General features: G+C 39.7%; 1 protein-coding gene across 24 annotated transcripts in view; it reads right to left on the bottom strand.

The window, feature by feature from the left end:
* Window positions 1-18,856, bottom strand: part of FOXP1 (forkhead box P1) — a 628,059-nt gene that overhangs the window by 415,457 nt on the left and 193,746 nt on the right. The gene's annotated exons all lie outside the window — the stretch shown is intronic.

The following is an 18,856-nucleotide window of genomic DNA, read 5'->3' as shown; positions in this document are numbered from 1 at the left end:
ACTGCTGCTGGTTCAAGTGCCACACTTGCAGGACTGTGCTCTGAAGCACTGTGCTCCCACCCTTGTATTGGTGCATAGCTGCATCTCACCACCAGTTAGAAAAGGGTTTTCTCATTTCACCAGGGCCAGCTGAGTCCGTCTCAGGTGTGGCATCTTCCAGGATTCCTTGCCCAACCTCAGGGAACCAGAATCTCAGCCTCTCCCCCAAGGAAGCCTACTCTCAAGAACACATCTGAAACCGCAATCAATTCTCCAGTCCACACGGTTTGTTCTCACACCTGAATCAGAAGTCACTGCCTCCAACTGCTTTGCATCCATTTCAGAATAAAATCCAGGCTGGGTGCAGTGACTCATGCCAGTGATGCCAATATTTTGTGAGCCTGAGGCAGGAAGATCGCTTGAAGCCAGGAGCTTGCGACCAGCCTGGGCAACATGGCAAGATCCCATTACTATAAAAAATTTAAACAATCACGCAGGCATGGTGGCACACCCACCTGTGGTCCTAGCTGCTTGGAAGGCTGAGGTGGAAGGATCATCTGAACCCAGGAATTTGAGGCTGCGGGGAGCTACAATTGCATCACTGCACTCCAGCCTAGATGGCAGAGAACAAAACCCAGTCCTTCGCCCCGGTATACGGGGTCCTGCTGACCCCCCAACCTCTCCCACACCATCCTCACTCCCTACCTCCTTCTCTAATAACCACATGGAGCCATACTGGGTCTTTCTGACCCCACACCACACTCGGCTTATTCCTAACTCTGAGGCTTAGCCCTCTTCATTCTCTGCCTGAAAGGTTCTTCCCCTGGCTCTTTGTACATGAGGATCATTCTTTCGTCTTTTCTTTTTTTTTTTTTTTTTTTTTTTGAGATGGAGTCTTGCTCTGTCACCCAGGCTGGAGTGCAGTGGCACGATCTCAGCTCACTGCAACCTCCGCCTCCAGGGTTCATGCGATTCTTCTGCCTCAGCCTCCCTAGTAGCTGTGATTACAAGCATGCACCACCATTCCTGGCTAATTTTTTTTTTTTTTTTTTTTGTATTTTTAGTAGAGACGGGATTTCGCCTTGTTAGTCAAGCTGGTCTCGAACTCCTGACCTCAGGTGATCCGCCCGTCTCAGCCTGCCAACATGTTGGGATTACAGGCGTGAGCCACTGTGCCTGGCTGACGATCATTCTTTAAGTCTTAAATAGAAAGTCACCTTTTCCAAGAGGCCTTCCCTGGATAGACAGGCTTTCCCAAGGTCTGTGCTTTCCACTGTATCCTGTGTGAACTCCCATTCCATGTAGATACCTTGTTCCTTCGTTTCACTTGCGCTCTCTGATTCTTTATACTAGAGGACAAACTCCAGGACAACAGAGCCCTGGTGGAGCTCTCATAGAGTTTGCCCTCTAGTAGAAAGAAGCCCAGAGGGCAAAGGTCTGTTTCCTGCCTTGCTATGCACTCCTCCTCCTGCCACCTACAGCACAATGACTGTCACACAGCAGGCACTCAGCAGATATGTGTTGAATGGATGAATTACTAAATCTAAATATACCATGCTATCCTTCCATTGAATAAAAAGCTAAGAAAAAAGAAAAACTCACTCGAAGCTATAATGTAACAAGTTATAAATGCCAGAGTGATTTGCAAACGCACACGACAAGATCAGTTACAGAAATGATGAATCTAGGCTTGGAATTCAGGCATCAGAAATTGACGTGGGTTGAGGACTGGAAGAGATTCTCCCTTATACGTCGTAAATGACCCTTGAGAGGCCCACCCTGCCCCCTACACGATATCTCAAATAATGTCTGAAAGGTAGGATCCTTAACTCTTGACTTCTTGAACTTCTTTTTAATGTCACTGACTCCCAGTGCCAGGTGCAAGAAGAAAAGTAGGTACTAAAATTGTCTGCACGCTGAGCTTCTCTACCCTGGACGACTCTGAAAAACCACTTGTAAGTATTCTATGTTAACCACAGTTCGTAATTTTGTCACAGGTGTTTGACTAAAAAGGGGACAAAGCCTTTTAAGATAGTATACCCATATTATGTCATTGTGTATATTCCGGACCACACCTAAAAGCTGACAAAATCTTTTCTTTCTATGCCATGGCAACCAGGAGAGTTAATGCTGCATGATTTTGCTAAGAGCATCCTATATGCTCCAAAATGTTCGCCTTTACAAAAAAAAACATGTTAAAGTAGAATTTTAACACAACTTGTCATAAAAGCTGACACTAGTACACTGGAGAGGAAACCAAATGACATGAGTTGTACCTGGCAGTTCAACAGAATATAGGATCAATACTCTTTGTAAGGCAGCCAAAGCATTGGTTAGAAGTTCAAGTAAGGAGGATGAAGTGAATGAATATTCAAAGTATACTATACCAAATGATTTTTCTATAGTTATAAAAAAAATCATTAAAATGCACTGAGCTTCACAAAAAGCAGCACAGTGAGGTGACACTGGTGCCAATCCTGGTTTGGACATTAATTTACTTCTTGTGTGGCTTTGGAAAAGTCATGCACCCTCTCTGAAACACATTATCAGGAGAAGGTTTAATGAACTCGATCATCTCAAAGTTTCTTCCTAGTCCACATGCTTGTTGAGCCTATGAATGTTTCTGGACACGCATCTTAGGTGGAAAGACACAAAGAAAAGGGTGAACTCACCTCTGCCCTGCTAATGATAAAACAAATGCTCCGACAACTGTCTTCTTGTAGCAAAGACAAAGGTGTGGAGTGGCTATACACTGGGGTTTGCTGAATCTTTTCAAATAAAGTTCTGTTTCTATATACTGCAGGAGGGTGAGTTGATGTAGTAATTACCTGTTACTCTTGACAAGTAAGGTAATTAATGTAGCAAAATACCACTGCAATGTGTGTAAATTTAGACCACCATAATTAAAGCACCCGTCTGTTCCACAAACTGTTCAATTAAGAAAAAATATTGACGGTGTACGTTTTTTGAAATTAGAAAACGTATGGAATGAATGAATCTCCCTTGGTTGACATCCGTTTCTAGAATGTGTTCTCAGCATCCATAAAGGATATATAATGGAGTAACTTTCACTGAAACCCAGAAGTATTTTTGTACATCTACTATTAAGACAAGAGTCTCTTGTGGAAGTATTTTATTTAGAATTTGCATTCTATAAAACCTACATCTGGGCCATGCGTGGTGGCTCATGCCTGTAATCCCAGCACTTTGGGAGGCCGAGGCAGGCAGATCACTTGAGGTCAGGAGTTTGAGGCCAGCCTGGCTAACAAGGTGAAACCTCGTTTTTACTAAAAATACAAAAATTAGCTGGGTATGGTGGCACACACCTGTAATCCCAGCTACTTGGGAGGCTGAGGCAGGAGAATCGCTTGAACCTGGGAGAGAGAGGTTGTAGTGAGCCAAGAGTGCGCCACTACACGCCAGTCTAGGTGACAGCAAGAGACTGTCTCAAAAAAAAAAAAAAAAAAATCTGTCAGAAAATGAATTCTAGGAGTATATGAACCCCAAAGCTATTGGAGGTAGCAAAAAGGTGAGAAATAATTATTGTGCAAGTATCCAAGTAACTACGCCTGTCCCAGTGTATCATAACCTGAAAGTAGCATTATCTACTTGCCAATTTTAAAGAGCTGGAGACACTGAATACATGATGTGCAAGTAAAATAGCTGCAAAGCACCTGGTACTCTCTGAACAGACAGGCAATGGTATGAAAGTTGGCTTCACTACTCTTTTATTCTCATTCCTTCCTCTATCTACTAGCCATTTCCAGACCCAAATGTTAACATCTTGAACAAGAAGACTACCTGGCCTTTCACTCTACTGCAAAGTCTATCTCCCTGCTACTCTAGATGTTTAGATTTTCTAGATTTATTCTACATTTTCTAATCTAGGAAAGCTAGACAATCTCTAGCCACGTCAAGAGTTAAATGCCCAAATAAATTAAACCAGAACTGCTGTAAGACTAAGAAGAGAAAAAAATCTGTTACCAGTTCAGTAGAAAAGTGGTTACCTCTAAATGCATTCATAGTGGGTAGGGGGATGGGAGGAAAAAACAGAAAAGAGCTTCTGGTATCTATATGGTAAAGTAGAGAACTGGACAAGGGTTCTCACAGCTCACGCTGAGAAGAAAACCCAAGGGATTCCTCTCTTAATTCTTCCACTCAGATAAACTCAGAGAAGACACAACAAAGTGGCCTGAATAAAGAAACAGCTGGAATTCTGACAGACTAAACAGTGTGATATGACCAAGAAATGGTATATGATTTTGGTGTTATTCAATGATGTATATACATGTTTTGTTTCTTTTTCATTTTTCATATTTTTGTATAGCATACCTTACCTTAGGAGACGTAAACTCTAGAGGGGTAACTAAAAGGTAACTTCAAGTGAATTCTCAGCTTAACATCCTGAAATTAAGTCCTAAATGTTCCATATCTGAGAACTTGGATGTATCCCCAAGTAAAGAATAAAGAGTACAAGGAGACACTCTAGACTGAAACACGTTGAGGAAATGAAATGGTTTCTCCAAGTCAAATACTTCAATTTCACACTTGGAAATAATAACAATGTCATTAAAAGACAAGGATGAAGAAATCACTGTTCTAGTTGTTGATATAAACAAAGCTAGACATTATGACTTTTACAAAATCAGATGATTCCTTAGAAGGAAACAGGACTTGGTAAAAGTCACTTTAGAGCTTTCATTATATGGTGGCGCTGGAGTGTTAACCTTTAAAATGAGTATTTTTCAAAAATTGTATGGCTTCAAAGGAGGCTAATTCTATAGTATGGTAGGGATGGAGACATAAAGGAACATGATTTGGGGTTCTGATGTGCGATTCATGGACTGCAAACTAAAATTTCTGACTTTCAAACGCTGAAGAACCATCCAAAGAACCAGGGAAGGTCAATACTGTTTTTGTTCACGGAGTAAATTTAAGAGAGATGAAATCCCCACAAGCATCTATTTCAAAGATTACATCAAATGTCATTGATGGGCCATAATAATGTAACAAAACATTACTGAACTATTTCACCTCCGTTCCATCATGTGATCCTCACAAACCACTGGAGTAAGATTAATCCCATCTTATAGACAAGTAAAGTAAGGCCCAGAAGCAGCTACATGATGTGGCTGAGTTCCCAAAAAGCTGCTGTACTGAAACAATTTGTTCTTCACGGAATGGAATAAATACTTGTCTCCACTGAGTCCCTTTACAGAGAATATGTCAATGATGTGTTTGCCTTAGTACTTACAGTTCAGACTTGTGTCTTAAAAAATGTATCTTAAAATTATCAGTGATATTGGCTAGTACATTCAAAAGCAATGGTAGCATACATTGTTCAGGAATCACTGAAAATGAGAACAAAGATCTGGTTTCAAATTCTGGCTTATTCATTTAGTAGAAATACCAAATTGGAACTTGTGGCCATTTGAACTCAAAATAGCGTAAGAAGCCAATTATGCCTAGAATTTGCTTTGCCCCAAAAGGGGGCTCAAGGGAAACAACACCATCGGCTTCAATTTTCCACTTTACATAAATCAGTTCTTCGTTTAACTTCCTCTTAGCCTTTTCCTCTTAACCCCTCGATGGCATCACACCATGGTCCCCTTTCATCTGACAGACAGAATCTGAGAACCATGGAGTTGGAGGATGATTTTTACACATCATGTACATTCTCCAGATGTAGAAACTGATGCAAGAAATTGAAAAAAGGTGAGGGTATACAAAGAAGCAAAGATAAAGAATTATCACAATTATACCTATCATATGTATTCATTTTTTTTAACCTACAGAAACTCAAAAGTGAGCAACATGCAAAATTTAGTCTTCATCTTTTTTTATTCTCAAAATTAATAAAAACTGGAGAAAAAAACTAAATGGTGACTAGGTGAGCAAGTGCAACTGAACTGATGTTAAGGTGTTAAAACGTGAGTCAATGTTTCCTTGGTTTAAGCAAATTTAAGAGAGTTCAGCGGGCCACAGACTCACTGATGCGAAGGTACCCAAATTCTGTCGTATATGTGAATTTCATGCATTATGGCCTCTTTACATAAGGGAAAATTATTTAAAACTGAATATTAAAAATACCAAAAGGTAAAATGGATGTTTAAAGTGCTGTTTACTCCCAGAATTAAATGTCCTCTAATATTTAACTCCAGCTTAGGCATTCAGCAAAACAATCTTTGGAAATATTTTTAATTTAATCAGGTATATAAATATCATGTAAAGGAAATATTACTTTGATGTGCCATGTGCTACACTAAGAACTATTTTTACATAATCACATTCAACCAATGGCATTTGATAAACTATAATATTTTCAGCTCCTATAATGAGGTAAGTACTTTTTCATCCCCATCATCAGATGAGAAAACTGAGGCTTAAAATATTAAATAACCCCCCCAAGGTCACCGAGTTCCTAAGTAGCTAAACCAGAATTTGAAACTAGATCTTTTTCCCAACTTGGGTAATTATTTAACAACTATACTATCACACTTTAGAACATATCAGCTAATACGCCTGGTGTAAGGTTTCTTGGCTCATGTTGATACTGGAAAGCAATGCAACTTGAAAAAACAACTTTGTTTTAAGAAGCTGTTTTGAAATTAAGAACATCTTTTGAGCTGGTAACACGAAGACATTATTTTTCCCGTTACATTAATAATTGTTACCCTATGAATGCTATGCACAAATGCTTCCTTGATACTGAAGATCACATTTTCCTCAGAATTTCCACAGTTTTTGTCTATCAGAATATAAAGCAAAGTATTAGAATATTGTGAACATCTAAATTCTTTCATCCCCCAGACATCTAAACTTATGAGATGAAGCCACACTGGTCCTGTTTTTTGTTTTTTGTTTTAAACAGAATTTCGTCAAGAAATAACTCAAGGATTCCTTTCTAAATCATATGCAAACAGGGAATCAATACAGGCCAAGAAAAAAAAAAAAGCCTATGGTTGAGATTTAACATCAGATGGACCAACACAAAGGAAGGCAAAAAGTGGGTGGATAAAGAGACTCTTTTCTGGGTCGCTAGCTTCTCTTCTTCCTTTTGCCAGGGGAGGGGAAATACTAATATCAGTAACAGAATAATACATAAATACCAAAGAAGGTACCGCTGGGGAGATGGATTAGTAATATGCAGTATCATATACTATGATACAGTAGGGTCTGCTCTTATCCATGGTTGTGCTTTCCAGGGTCTCAGTCACCCCCAGTCAACCAGGGTCTGAAAATATTAAATGGAAAATTCCGTAAATTTTCAATTGCCCACCATTCTGAGCAGCGTGAGGACATTTCTCCCTGTCCCGCTCTGTCCTGCCCACATGAGTCATTGCTTTGTCCAGGGTCTCCATGCTGTCTACACTGACTGTCCACTGGTCACTTAGTAGCCGTATTGGTTATCGGATCAACTATGATTATATCCCAGAGCTTGTGTTCAAGGTACCCTTATTTTACCTAATAATGGCCTCAAAGTCGAAGAGTAGTGATGCTGGCATATTGGTATAATTGTTTTATTTTAAATAAATTAAATACATATAATTGTTTTATTGTTTATAAATATAACTATTATATTGTTTAATTTTATTATTAGTTATTATTAATTTGTTTCTGTACCTAAGTTATAAATTAAATCTTATCATATGTATGTATGTATGTATAGGAAAAAACATAGCCCCTATAGGGTTTAGTACTATCTGTAGTTTTAGGCATTCACTGGGGGTCTTAGAATGTATCCCCCATGAGTAACGGGGAACTATTTACTATATGATACCATCAGAAAAAGGAAAGAGGGTCATGGATAAATTGGCAAAATATTTACGTCTTGGCTAACCTCTGGTCTCAGAACTTCTTCTTTTCCTTCTTCAGATATTTGCTCCTTTGTAAAAATCGGCCATTCTTTCAGTCCTTCTTCCCTCTGCCCTCATTACTGATCTTGGTGGTTTTTAGTTAATGTTGAAAACTCTTCCTTTCGCTGCCTCTCATTTCACTAATCTCTATTTGTATCTATATTTTCATGTTATCTGTGTGATGGTTGGGAGAACAACTGGGTAGAACAAGCAGACAATGGCAATATTTCCTAAGGCTCCAGACTTGAACCTTTAAGATGATTTCAGGTGGTACAGGCATAGCAACAAATTACACTGGACTGCATACTGAGGAAGTTGTTCTCTTTTCAATTCCACTTGAACCCTTCAAATTATGTCAAGGACAAAGTCTCATTTGGGTGCTGGTCTAATGCCTAACACATGTTAAAGTCCATTTTTAACAAAGCGAGAACCTCTCCACCTCAGTTATCTTAGGTAGAAGTAGGCAACTGTAGGCAGCAAGAATTTTATACCAGGGGTCAGCAAATTACAGTCCATGGGCCAAACCCAACCTGCTGATGATTTCTATACAGCCCACGAGCTAAGAATGAATTTTATGTTTTTAAATGGTTAGGGGAAAAAAAATCTAAAGAAGAGGCAATATTTCATGACATAAAAAAATTACATGAAAATCAAATTGCTGTGTCCGTAAATGGAGTTTTGTTGGGACACCACCATTCCCATTCATCTATGTATTGCTTCTTGCTGATCTGGGGCAATGTGGTGGAATTGAGTCGTTGCAACAAAGACCAGATGGCCTGGGAAGCCAAAAATATTTACTACCTGGCCTTTACGAAAACAGTTTTCCCACTCCTGTTTATACCATTGTTCCGGCTTCACAGTATTTATTTTAGGTAATCATCTAGCTGTGGCAACTGATACTATTTCTTTTAAGGAACAATGTAAAGCCTTCTTCTAGATAGACTAATTTATATTCTAACAAGTGAGGGGATTGCAGGGGATATAGAAGCAAATAGAGTATAGGTGGTATTTAGATCAACATCGTGGAAAATACAAGGAAAATCTCCAAGAATGCCTCAGTATGGCAAAGTCTAAAGAATAATAAACCAAGAAGATGGGGGCGGGCAGGCAAGGAGGAGTTGGGATATAAAACTAAAGACTATGTAAATAAGACTTCCAGATGTAGCAATCTGTCTTTTAAGGTCAGAGTGGAGTCAGAAATGTGGACCCCTAGTGGACAGAGGTCAGGGAGACTACCCAAGAACATCAGGTTGGCCAGTCTCACCATAGTGAGCCGCAGGTTCTAATTTTACATCCACAATACCCTGACACACTGGCCAAGAATTCCTAGTCTGGAAACTGGGAAGGCAGTAGATCCAAAACAACCAACGTTGTGTAAGTCAGGTAAAACAACAGTGAAGGCCAAGAGGCTCAGCATGAGCCTAGGCCGAAGGCTTCCCAGAAAATATTGCTTGGCAGGGTTATTGTATCCAGTATAGTTTAAGAAGGCTCCCTTTGCTTTCTTTTCACTCTGATGGAAATGTTGTTTCTAAAATGCATTGAGCACAAAACATTTTCGGCAACTTAGAATAAGTTCACATTACCATCGACAACACTTTATACTCTTCAATGTTTGATATGCACAATGTTTATTTTTTAACAATGAAGTTTCCTCCAGTTTGACTATACTCTTTTTAGACATTTTTTTTTTTTTTTTTTTTTTGCAAAACAATCTTATGGTATTGTGTTTGCCTCTCATTACTCTTACTGAATATGCATCTCTTCTGTGGCCTTTCAACCAAACAATTTTCCCCCAAGACAGAATGGTTTTTTGCTAGTTCTGCTAACAACAATTTCTGTTGTTGAGTCATAGACGCTATGGTAGTAGTGTTAAAATGTATCATCTTTTTCTTTCCATATGATTAATGTTTTTAAAACATGCTAGTAAAACTTAAAATTTACCATATCTGGAAAAAAAGGGACTTGAAACATTGAATTTAAAATTTTGGAAATAAGAGTAGCACAAATGAATGTCCTTTTTTCTTTTATCCACATCTGCACAACATTTGACCTGGTCGTCCCTTCTTACCTTCTTAGGTAAATTACAATTAGTTTTATCTGCTATTGACTCAGAAATCTGAGACATGAGGTTCTCTCTTTTTTTTTTTTTTTTGAGATGGAGTCTTGCCCTGTCGCCCAGGCTGGAGTTCAGTGATGCGATCTCGGCTCACTGCAAGCTCCGCCTCCCGGGTTCACGCCATTCTCCTGCCTCAGCCTCCCGAGTAGCTGGAACTACAGGCGCCTGCGACCGCGCCTGGCTAATTTTTTGTGTTTTTAGTAGAGACGGGGTTTTACTGTGGTCTCGATTTCCTAACCTCGTGATCCGCCCTCCTCGGCCTCCCAAAGTGCTAGGATTACAGGCGTGAGTCACTGCGCCTGGCCTTTTTTTTTGAGACAGGGTCTTGCTATGTCACCCAGGCTGGAGTGCAGTGGCACGATCACAGCTCACTGTGGCCTCAACCTCCTTGGGTTCAAGTGAGCCTCCTACCTCAGCCTCCCAAATATCTGGGACTACAGGGACACAACACCACTCTCAGCTAATTTTTCTATTTTTTGTAGAGACGGAGTCTCTCTGTGTTGCCCAGGCTGGTCTCAAACTCCTGGGCTCAAGCAATCCACCCACCTCAGTCTCCCAAAGTGCGGGAATTATAAGCATGGGCCATCATGCCCAGCCCTCTATTGTTTTTAACCACAAAGAACTCCTTTTAGTAAATTCTAAGCACTCCTACCAACATAGATGCTAAGTTTCAGAAGATTCTACCAATACTTATTTGTTAAGTATTAATTCATAGGGAACACTACCAAATTGCCAATCAGAGCTCACAGATTAAAATGTTTATGACCAAAAGCCAAGGAAATTGACATTTCATTAACCTCAAAGTCTTATGCAAATGACTGAATTAACATTAGCCTTTAAAAATATGAAAACAGGCCCAGCTCACGTCTGTAAATGCAATACTTCAGGAGGCCTAGGCAGGCGAGCTGCTTGAGTCCAAGGCTTTAAGACCAGCCTGAGCAACACGGCAAGATCCTGTCTCTACAAAAAATCCAAAATATTTTGGCTGGGCATGGTGGTGCACGCCTATAGTCCCAGCTACTTGGGAAGCTGAGGTGGGACAATTGCTTGAGCCCAGGAGGTAGAGGCAGCATTGAGCCATGATGGCGCCCCTGCACTCCAACATGGGCGACAGAGACCCGTCTCCAAAACAAGAAAAAAGGTGGGGAGGAAAAAAAAAAACAGGTCAATGAAATAACCATTTAAGGCTGTGTCCCCAGCATCTTTTCCTCTAAACCACTTCCAAACGGGACCAACTGACATATGGGAAGTCATGGGATTTTGCAGAAGTTGATTCCACCCCAGCTCCAGTGGCAGAAACACATAGCCTAAAACATGCCAACTAATATATTCCATCTCCCTGGCCACAAGGAGGGTGGTATGTGGCAGAAACAAGTCCAACTAGAGTTTCAAGAATTTTTCTGAAAATCTTAAGAAAATATTCCCTTTTCCACTCTCCTGCTTCACATGTTGAAGGAAATCTACAGCTTGACAGTTGCTAGGAATCATCTTAAGACTGCATATAGGGCCACTCTGAAGATAAGCCAACACCATGAAAAGCAGAGCAGAGAGCTGGATCAAGTCTCTCCTGCAGCCTACCTACTAAGGACTTGCCAGTGACACTCTTTAAGCCTGCCTTTAGTGGACTTTCTGTTGAGTACAATCAAACTCATCCTAATTTAAATACTGAAAAACACCAGGATAACATCTTCTAATCCTTTGACGGCATCTTCTAATCCTCTGACGGCATCTCCTGGGGTTTGGGGATCCCAGGCCTTGGGAGCCACTGCTCTGATGAGAAATACATCTTATACATTTAGGTGTGGGTATGAGGACTTGAAAAATAACCAATAAGGGTGCACTTCAAGCTTGGTAGATGTTTTTCAGAGTTTTTGTAACCCCAAGTCAGGAACATCACTGTGAAAACTATGAAAGATAACACCATCAGGAAACTGCCTGATGTTCCTCATCTAATTATGAGATACCCATGCTGGCTGACATTATTATTGTAAACTGACATGAGAAGATGGACCAGCTCCAGGTGGCTCTCTAACAGCAAATGCTTTCCGCTAGCTCTGCATCAAACAGCACCACTTTACCCTTTCTGTGACAGCCTTAATTTCTAGGGGAAGGGGAAGAATTCATTATCAGAGAAGACTTGAATAAAGAATGACATATAAAGTGTTAAACTTTACAAGGAAGACTGGATAACCAATGGCACAAATAAAATGCTGTTAGGCTGAGATTTTGGTTTTGGGCCCTAGGATTTAGGGCAGACATTGTTGGTCTAGTATCAGAAAATAAGTATCAATGAGAAAATGTTGGTATTTAGGGCATGCACTTTGAATCAACCTATTTGATTAAAGGGAAATAAATGAAAAGAATAGAGGGTGGCAGATCCAGTCAAAATAGGTAAAACCTTAATATGTCTTTTCTATGCAAAGTAGCTTCAGTTTTTGCTACATTTATGGGACAGAGAGTGGAGGGAGAAAAGGCAGGGGTGTCTGTGCACGTGTACTTAACTAAAAAGATCATTTTACTAGTCAGCTCATCCTTGACACATCACTTGAAACATGGAAGACGAGGCCCCCTTGAACCTGGTTTGGAAGGAAATGGTGAGACAGAAAGAGAAAACTAAATTGCTGTTTTTAAGAAACATAAGTTGGTAACAGAAACCAGAAGAATGAGAGGTGAGAAGACAGATAAAAGAGGGTAAGTCAGGCAATTTGGAGGTCATGATGTATAGAGAAAGCTCTTCAAAGACAACTATGTATGTGCAAACATACAAGGCTGGCGGGCGCAGTGGCTCACGCCTGTAATCCCAGCACTTTGGGAGGCTGAGGTGGGCGGATCACCTGAGGCAGGAGTCCCAGACCAGCTTGGCCAACGTGGTGTAACCCTGCCTCTACTAAAAATACAAAAAAATTAGCCAGGCATGGTGGTGTAAGCCTGTAGTCCCGGCTATGTGGGAGGCTGAGGCAGGAGAATCGCTTGAACCCCCAGAGGTGGAGGTTGCAGTGAGCTGAGATCGCCCACTGCAATCTGGGCAACAGAGTGGGACTCCATCTCAGCAAAACAAACAAACAAACAGGCTGTTAAACATCCTTCCAAATTTCTCTGATGCAAACTTCCTCCAACTCCCTAAACTTCCATGGTCTGTGTGAGCTGTGTGGAAGGAAATTGTGGAAAGAAGCTAATTTCTAACTCTGAGAGAAGAGAGAAAAGCAATGGAAAGAAGGAATATCAAGAGTTCTCTAACAAAAATCAACCACGAAAACAAAGCCTCCAGAAATGCTCATTGGAATTCCCATGGGGTATAAGATAAAAGTTCAAGCCAATTTTATTAGAATCTCAAAAGTCAAAGTGACCTCAGTTGATAAATGACTTAAAGCATTATGACAAAGCTCTCAGCAATGTGGCCAATTGGAGACTCTCAGAAGAAATGTAAACGACATTCTGAGTTGACACTGGTATGAGGACCTGCAGCACTTTATCACATACATTTTCCTAAAACAATTATCACCAACTGTAAAGGGTTCAGGTGAATTTCACATCACTGGCAGTCTGAGTGGTGGAGTAGGTGGCATGAAAGCTTTTTAATTTTAAGGTGTTCCAAATAACTCCAACCACTTAGGAAATGGCCATGTAAGGAATTAAGAAGTAGAAGCTCAAGGCTACTAGCATGGGAAGGCAATTTTTGTCAGGGTGACACATTTTCTAGAACCCTAAAAGGAAATCACTTAGAAGTATCTTGAAAGAAAAAGAAACGGGCACTCTCTCAGCTCTTCAATCAACAACACAAAACAGACTTGAGCAATAATATAGCATTTCTTTGGCTACAGGAAAAACAAAAACAGAACACAACACAACATCAGTGACCCTGAAGTGTGTGCTGTTAACCTTCTTAGTAATTAAGAAGGGGTATGGGAAAGGGAAGTAAAAAAAAAAAAATCTTAACTGCAATCCTTCATTGGCAAAAGCAATGCTTCTCATATGCATATCAGCAGATGAATGGATTTGCAAAGGAGAGACATACCAACCCAAATGAAAAGTTAACACATTTACTGACCACACTGTCAGCCCTTATTTCACAATAGAATGGTAATCTTGCTGAATTCTTTAAAACTGTATTATAAATCACCTAACATTTACTAGGGCATTTAAAGTTGCCAGGCTTCTGTGGAGGAATGCATTTTGAGGGGTATAAAATTCTGTGTGTTGGCCTGAACCACATGTACACAAAGTAAACCCCATTTTCCCTCTACTGCTCTCAAACTGCAGCAGCAGGGAGCAGAACCTGCCCCAATCAGCTGCTCTGGGGAGAGACTGGCGCCTACCCCACTCTTCCTCTCCCCACTTGCTGAGGTGGGAAAGGCTCCCAAGAATACATATGTGAGCATAAGAGAACAGCGCATGCTCATGAATAAGATACATATACAAACACACACAGTAATACATATGAATGTATATAGGAATACATATATAAATATGTACATGAATATGTATACAAACATGAATATGTATAGGTATGTGTCTGAAGCATGGCCTACAAATCTGTCATCTCCAACGTGCAGAAAGATTTTTCTTTATCTCCTAAGACTGATTTATATCGTGGTCTCCTTCTCCAGCCACTTTCTTTTCCCCGCACCTCTCTAAATGTACCAGTCTCGCTCTTTCTACTGGCTTCTGTGGCTTCAGATCCACATCTCCAGCCCTGACTATCTTCCTAACCTCTAGTTCAATATGTACTTCATCACCTTCCAAAAGACTCTGCCTGAAATTAATATCTGCACCTCAAGCTACATCCAAACCTCAGCTCATCCCTTCCCAGCCTGCCCTCTCTCCTCTTCCGTTAGCAAGGGATAAGAATACCAACCCCATTCTCCCAATCATCTGTCTTTCACACCAAGTCCCGCCCAAAACGTTAAGGATTTTGGGACCTCTCCATCACTGCCTTTCCAATCTCATCAAACACTCAATTGCAGACTGTAGTTGCCGCTCTTCAGAACATCACAATTTCCTCCTATCTGGGCTCCTCACTATATTGCTTTAAAATATGACAGATGAATTATCCCAGAGCACAGTTCTGACCAGAGACTCCTCTGCTCAAAAATCCCTGGTTGTGCCCACTAGCAATAGTGTCAGTCCTCAAAAGACTGATTCTTAAGCCACAGAGTCTAATTTGAAATCTTGGCTCCATCTGACCATTGTGTGCCCAGGGTAAGATCACATGACTTTTCCAAGACTCAGTCTTCTCATCTCTATTAACTACACATAATAATAGCATCACCGGCCTGTGCGGTGGCTCATGCTTGCAATCCCATTACTTTGGGAGGCCAAGGTGGGCAGATCACGACGTCAAAGGATCAAGACCATCTTGGCCATTATGGTGAAACCCCGTCTCCACTAAAAATACAAAAAAATTAGCTGGGCGTGGTAGCGCATGCCTGTAGTCCCAGCTACTCGGGAGGCTGAGGCAAGAGAATCGCTTGAACCCGGGAGGCAGATGTTACAGTGAGCCAAGATGGTGCCACTGTACTCTAGCCTGGTGACAAAGCAAGATTCCGTCTCAAAAAAAAAAAAAAGAATCACCTTCCTTGGAAGCTTATTAGCAGTAAAATAATACAATGAATTGTCAACCACTAAGCTTGATGCCTTGCCCATAGCAAATGTTATCTGCCATTAGTATTTAATATTAATATTAATTAATGTTACTGAATTCTTTACTTCTTAACTCTGAATGTGAGGTACTCCATCTTACATCAGCTACCTTTCCAACTTACTAATATTTTCTCTTTTCTCCTCTATGAGCTCTGTGTACCAACCAAAGGAATTTTTCGTTGCTCTGAGTACCAAGGTTTTTAGACTTTGTTGCTTATTAACCCAGCTGCCATGAGCCAGAAATCCCCTAACCCAAATATCTAATGTTTATATTTTCAGCAAGCTCTAGCTTAAATTCTTCATGAGGGTAACAAAATATCTTATTTCTTTCCACACTTTATTCCTAAGAACAGAATTTGAGTATGAACTTTTGCTTTTTCAAAGTTGCCTACATAAACATCAGAATAGGGCAGGAGGTACTGGAATCAAATGCTGGTCTCGTGCACACAATGGGGCATAGGGCAGCTCTCAGAACACCAAAGTCTAAAACTGGGTTAATAACTTCATCACCTTGAAGTCTTCGCCATTAGTTAGTAAATATACCCCTTTTTCTTGATTAACTCAATATTGTATTGCTATAATTGGAATAATTAAGGATTTTATAGCTATGACATCTAAAATTGTATTTCTTTCCCTCTCTCATTATAAGTAAGAATTTTAGATGTTTTAATGGGCCATCATAACAAGTTTTAGCATCAGTGAAACCACTTCATACCTGAATGACTTAATATTTTCTGTAATCTGTCTCTTTGAATTCACATTGTTTTTTTTCCATAAAAATGTATCAACTTCTTGCTGTGCGGTATGAACGAATGTATAACAATTCTTAAAAGCGATATATGCACGTGTGATGATTACACATTATAAACTCAATAACCACACCCATGTGTCATCTTCAAATGGTATTTATTAAGGACCCATGTGTTCATGCAGCATGACAAAAACAAAGTCGTTGTTCAATCCAGCTTCTATTTATTTCAACGTCTAATGCTCTTAAGAGAATGGGTGGTTCTCTGCTATTGAAAAAAAGTTTGTAACTGTCAAAACAAGAAACTGACTTGGTTATAGTCAGAGGCTTATGATGCCAATACCAAACCAATGCCAGAACATATAATAAAAAGAAAAGTTCCGTCAATTTTTCCCGAAAGTCTGTTTCTATGCATTACCCATATATCCAGCCAATTCAAAAGGGATGAAAAGTAAAAATTCTCTGCTGTAATATAGCCAATGCAGCCAGTGGATTTCCTTTTCTAACTTTATTTTTTTAATGTCCTGTAGACTCATCGTAAATCATTTCCAATCTAATTCTCTGGCTTCCCAATTTTAACTGTCGGCCTTATTTAAAGAATGGCCTCTATATTTAACAGATTCCATATCCATTCTGAGAGCTAGTAAGCTAAAAAAGATGTTCTAAATGCATCATTCAACTGCGTGACTTTTTAAGCAGCTTAAATGTTAAACGGCCCAATTGTCTTACCTAGCAGTGATTTGAAAACTATATAGATGGCTATCTACTAATGAAGAAAATTATAGTTTAGTGCACGTTCCGCAGCTCGCCCTTCTAGGTTTCAGGTGAAATGTTTTTATAGCCATGTATTCTCTAAATCTACCCGAACATGCATTACTTCATCAACAACAGAAAACATAAGAATTCAAAATTAACCTAAGTACAAATTTTCCTTTTATCTGAAGATACACATTGTAACACCGGTTATTATTTTTTTTTAACCTGTTGACTATTAGGGCTTTTATTAAAATGAAAAATTAAATGAAGTTTCCTAAAGCACAAGGTAACACTTAGTTGCTTTCAAGGGTGCTCAAGGGAGAAAAAGGGAAGAAGAAAAAAATGTAGTGGCAGTTACAACAAATTAACAACATATAATAAAAATGCCATAAACATGCAGCATACATAATAAATCTAATCAAGTCTACAAGGCGGGCAGATAAAAATGATTAACTGCCACTATCCTTGAAAAGAAAAGAAAAATTTTGTCGCTAGCTATTCATCACAGCTAATGTTCTGACCCTAAATCTAACGTGTAGAGCGAATGGTCTTTATAGTAACACATTGTACCAAGTAGAATGGCCTTTTCACTTCCTATTTTATTTTCTGAGAAATCAAGATAACAAAGATGTCAGAGCTACTTTTTAACTAAAGGTGTGGCTTTGGGGGGATGTTAATAAAGGTTCTCAGAATCTTTATCTCTATCATTAGAAATTTTTAAATAACCAAAAAAAATTCAGTATTTGTGTACTGATAGGACAAAAATATTACATATCTTGAGGCAACATTCCATCACTTTTTATTGGCTGACTGCATTCATTTCCTGATTCCGACATGTTGCAAATTCAGTGAGGCCTCCAATCAATTAGGACTCCATATGCTAAATCTGTAAGGGGGTGGGGGTTATAAATTTCACCTAAAGGAAATGTAGGAAAACTGAGGCTTTCCTACAAGGGAGGTTCTGTGGCTCACAAAGGCCTGCATCACTTTCATGAGCGACACCTGGGTTCCTCTTGGCACAGGATCATCTCGATACGTAGCAGGTTTATGACTGCTTTGCTTTTATAAGTGCTGTTGCAGTAAGGGGTACCTGAAGTGAGGATGAACACAACGACATGTACAAAACAAATATAATAAAATAAATTAAATAAGGTGGAAAAAACCCGAAGTGGTTCAAATGAACAAACTCCTACTTGCTCATCAAAGAAAACACGAAGAGCTTTCAGAAATATCTCCTCTGAGAGATGCAAGAGAATATGAGTAAATTACAACAATTAAAAACCATTAAAGATAGAATAATTGAGAATACCTGTTTAGGTAACAATGACTTTCTTGAATGCCTCATAACAGAGGTTCTATTTTTAATCACTCTTTTTGCAAAAACTTGCATAATTTAACAATAATTGTGGATTTTTAATTTTTATACATCCACAAGAACATAAAGTGAAAACCATAAATTATACTGACTCCAGCTGTTAAATGTTGGCATTTTGTCTTTAAAAAAAAAAAAAGTTCAAAAATCTGTTTCCTTAAACCAAGGAAATGTGGGAAAAGGCCATCCTGCCAGTGGAAACCTTCAGCAGCAGAAAGCTCAGGCTGCGGTTTCTTGCCGAGGCAGCAAACTCCACTGAAAGAGAAGTCGTTGCCAACTCAAATACTGTTTGCTTTCACACCCAAGAACAAACTGTGTGCACGGCGAAGGCATCGAAGGGCTCAGAGCAGCTGGAGAGGACTGCAGAAAGGTAACAGTAGTGTCAGAGC

This window comes from Pongo abelii, chromosome 2 (assembly GCF_028885655.2).
Source record: "Pongo abelii isolate AG06213 chromosome 2, NHGRI_mPonAbe1-v2.0_pri, whole genome shotgun sequence".
In the NCBI taxonomy this organism is placed as follows: domain Eukaryota; kingdom Metazoa; phylum Chordata; class Mammalia; order Primates; family Hominidae; genus Pongo; species Pongo abelii.
This window is presented reverse-complemented; position numbering and strand designations above follow the sequence as displayed.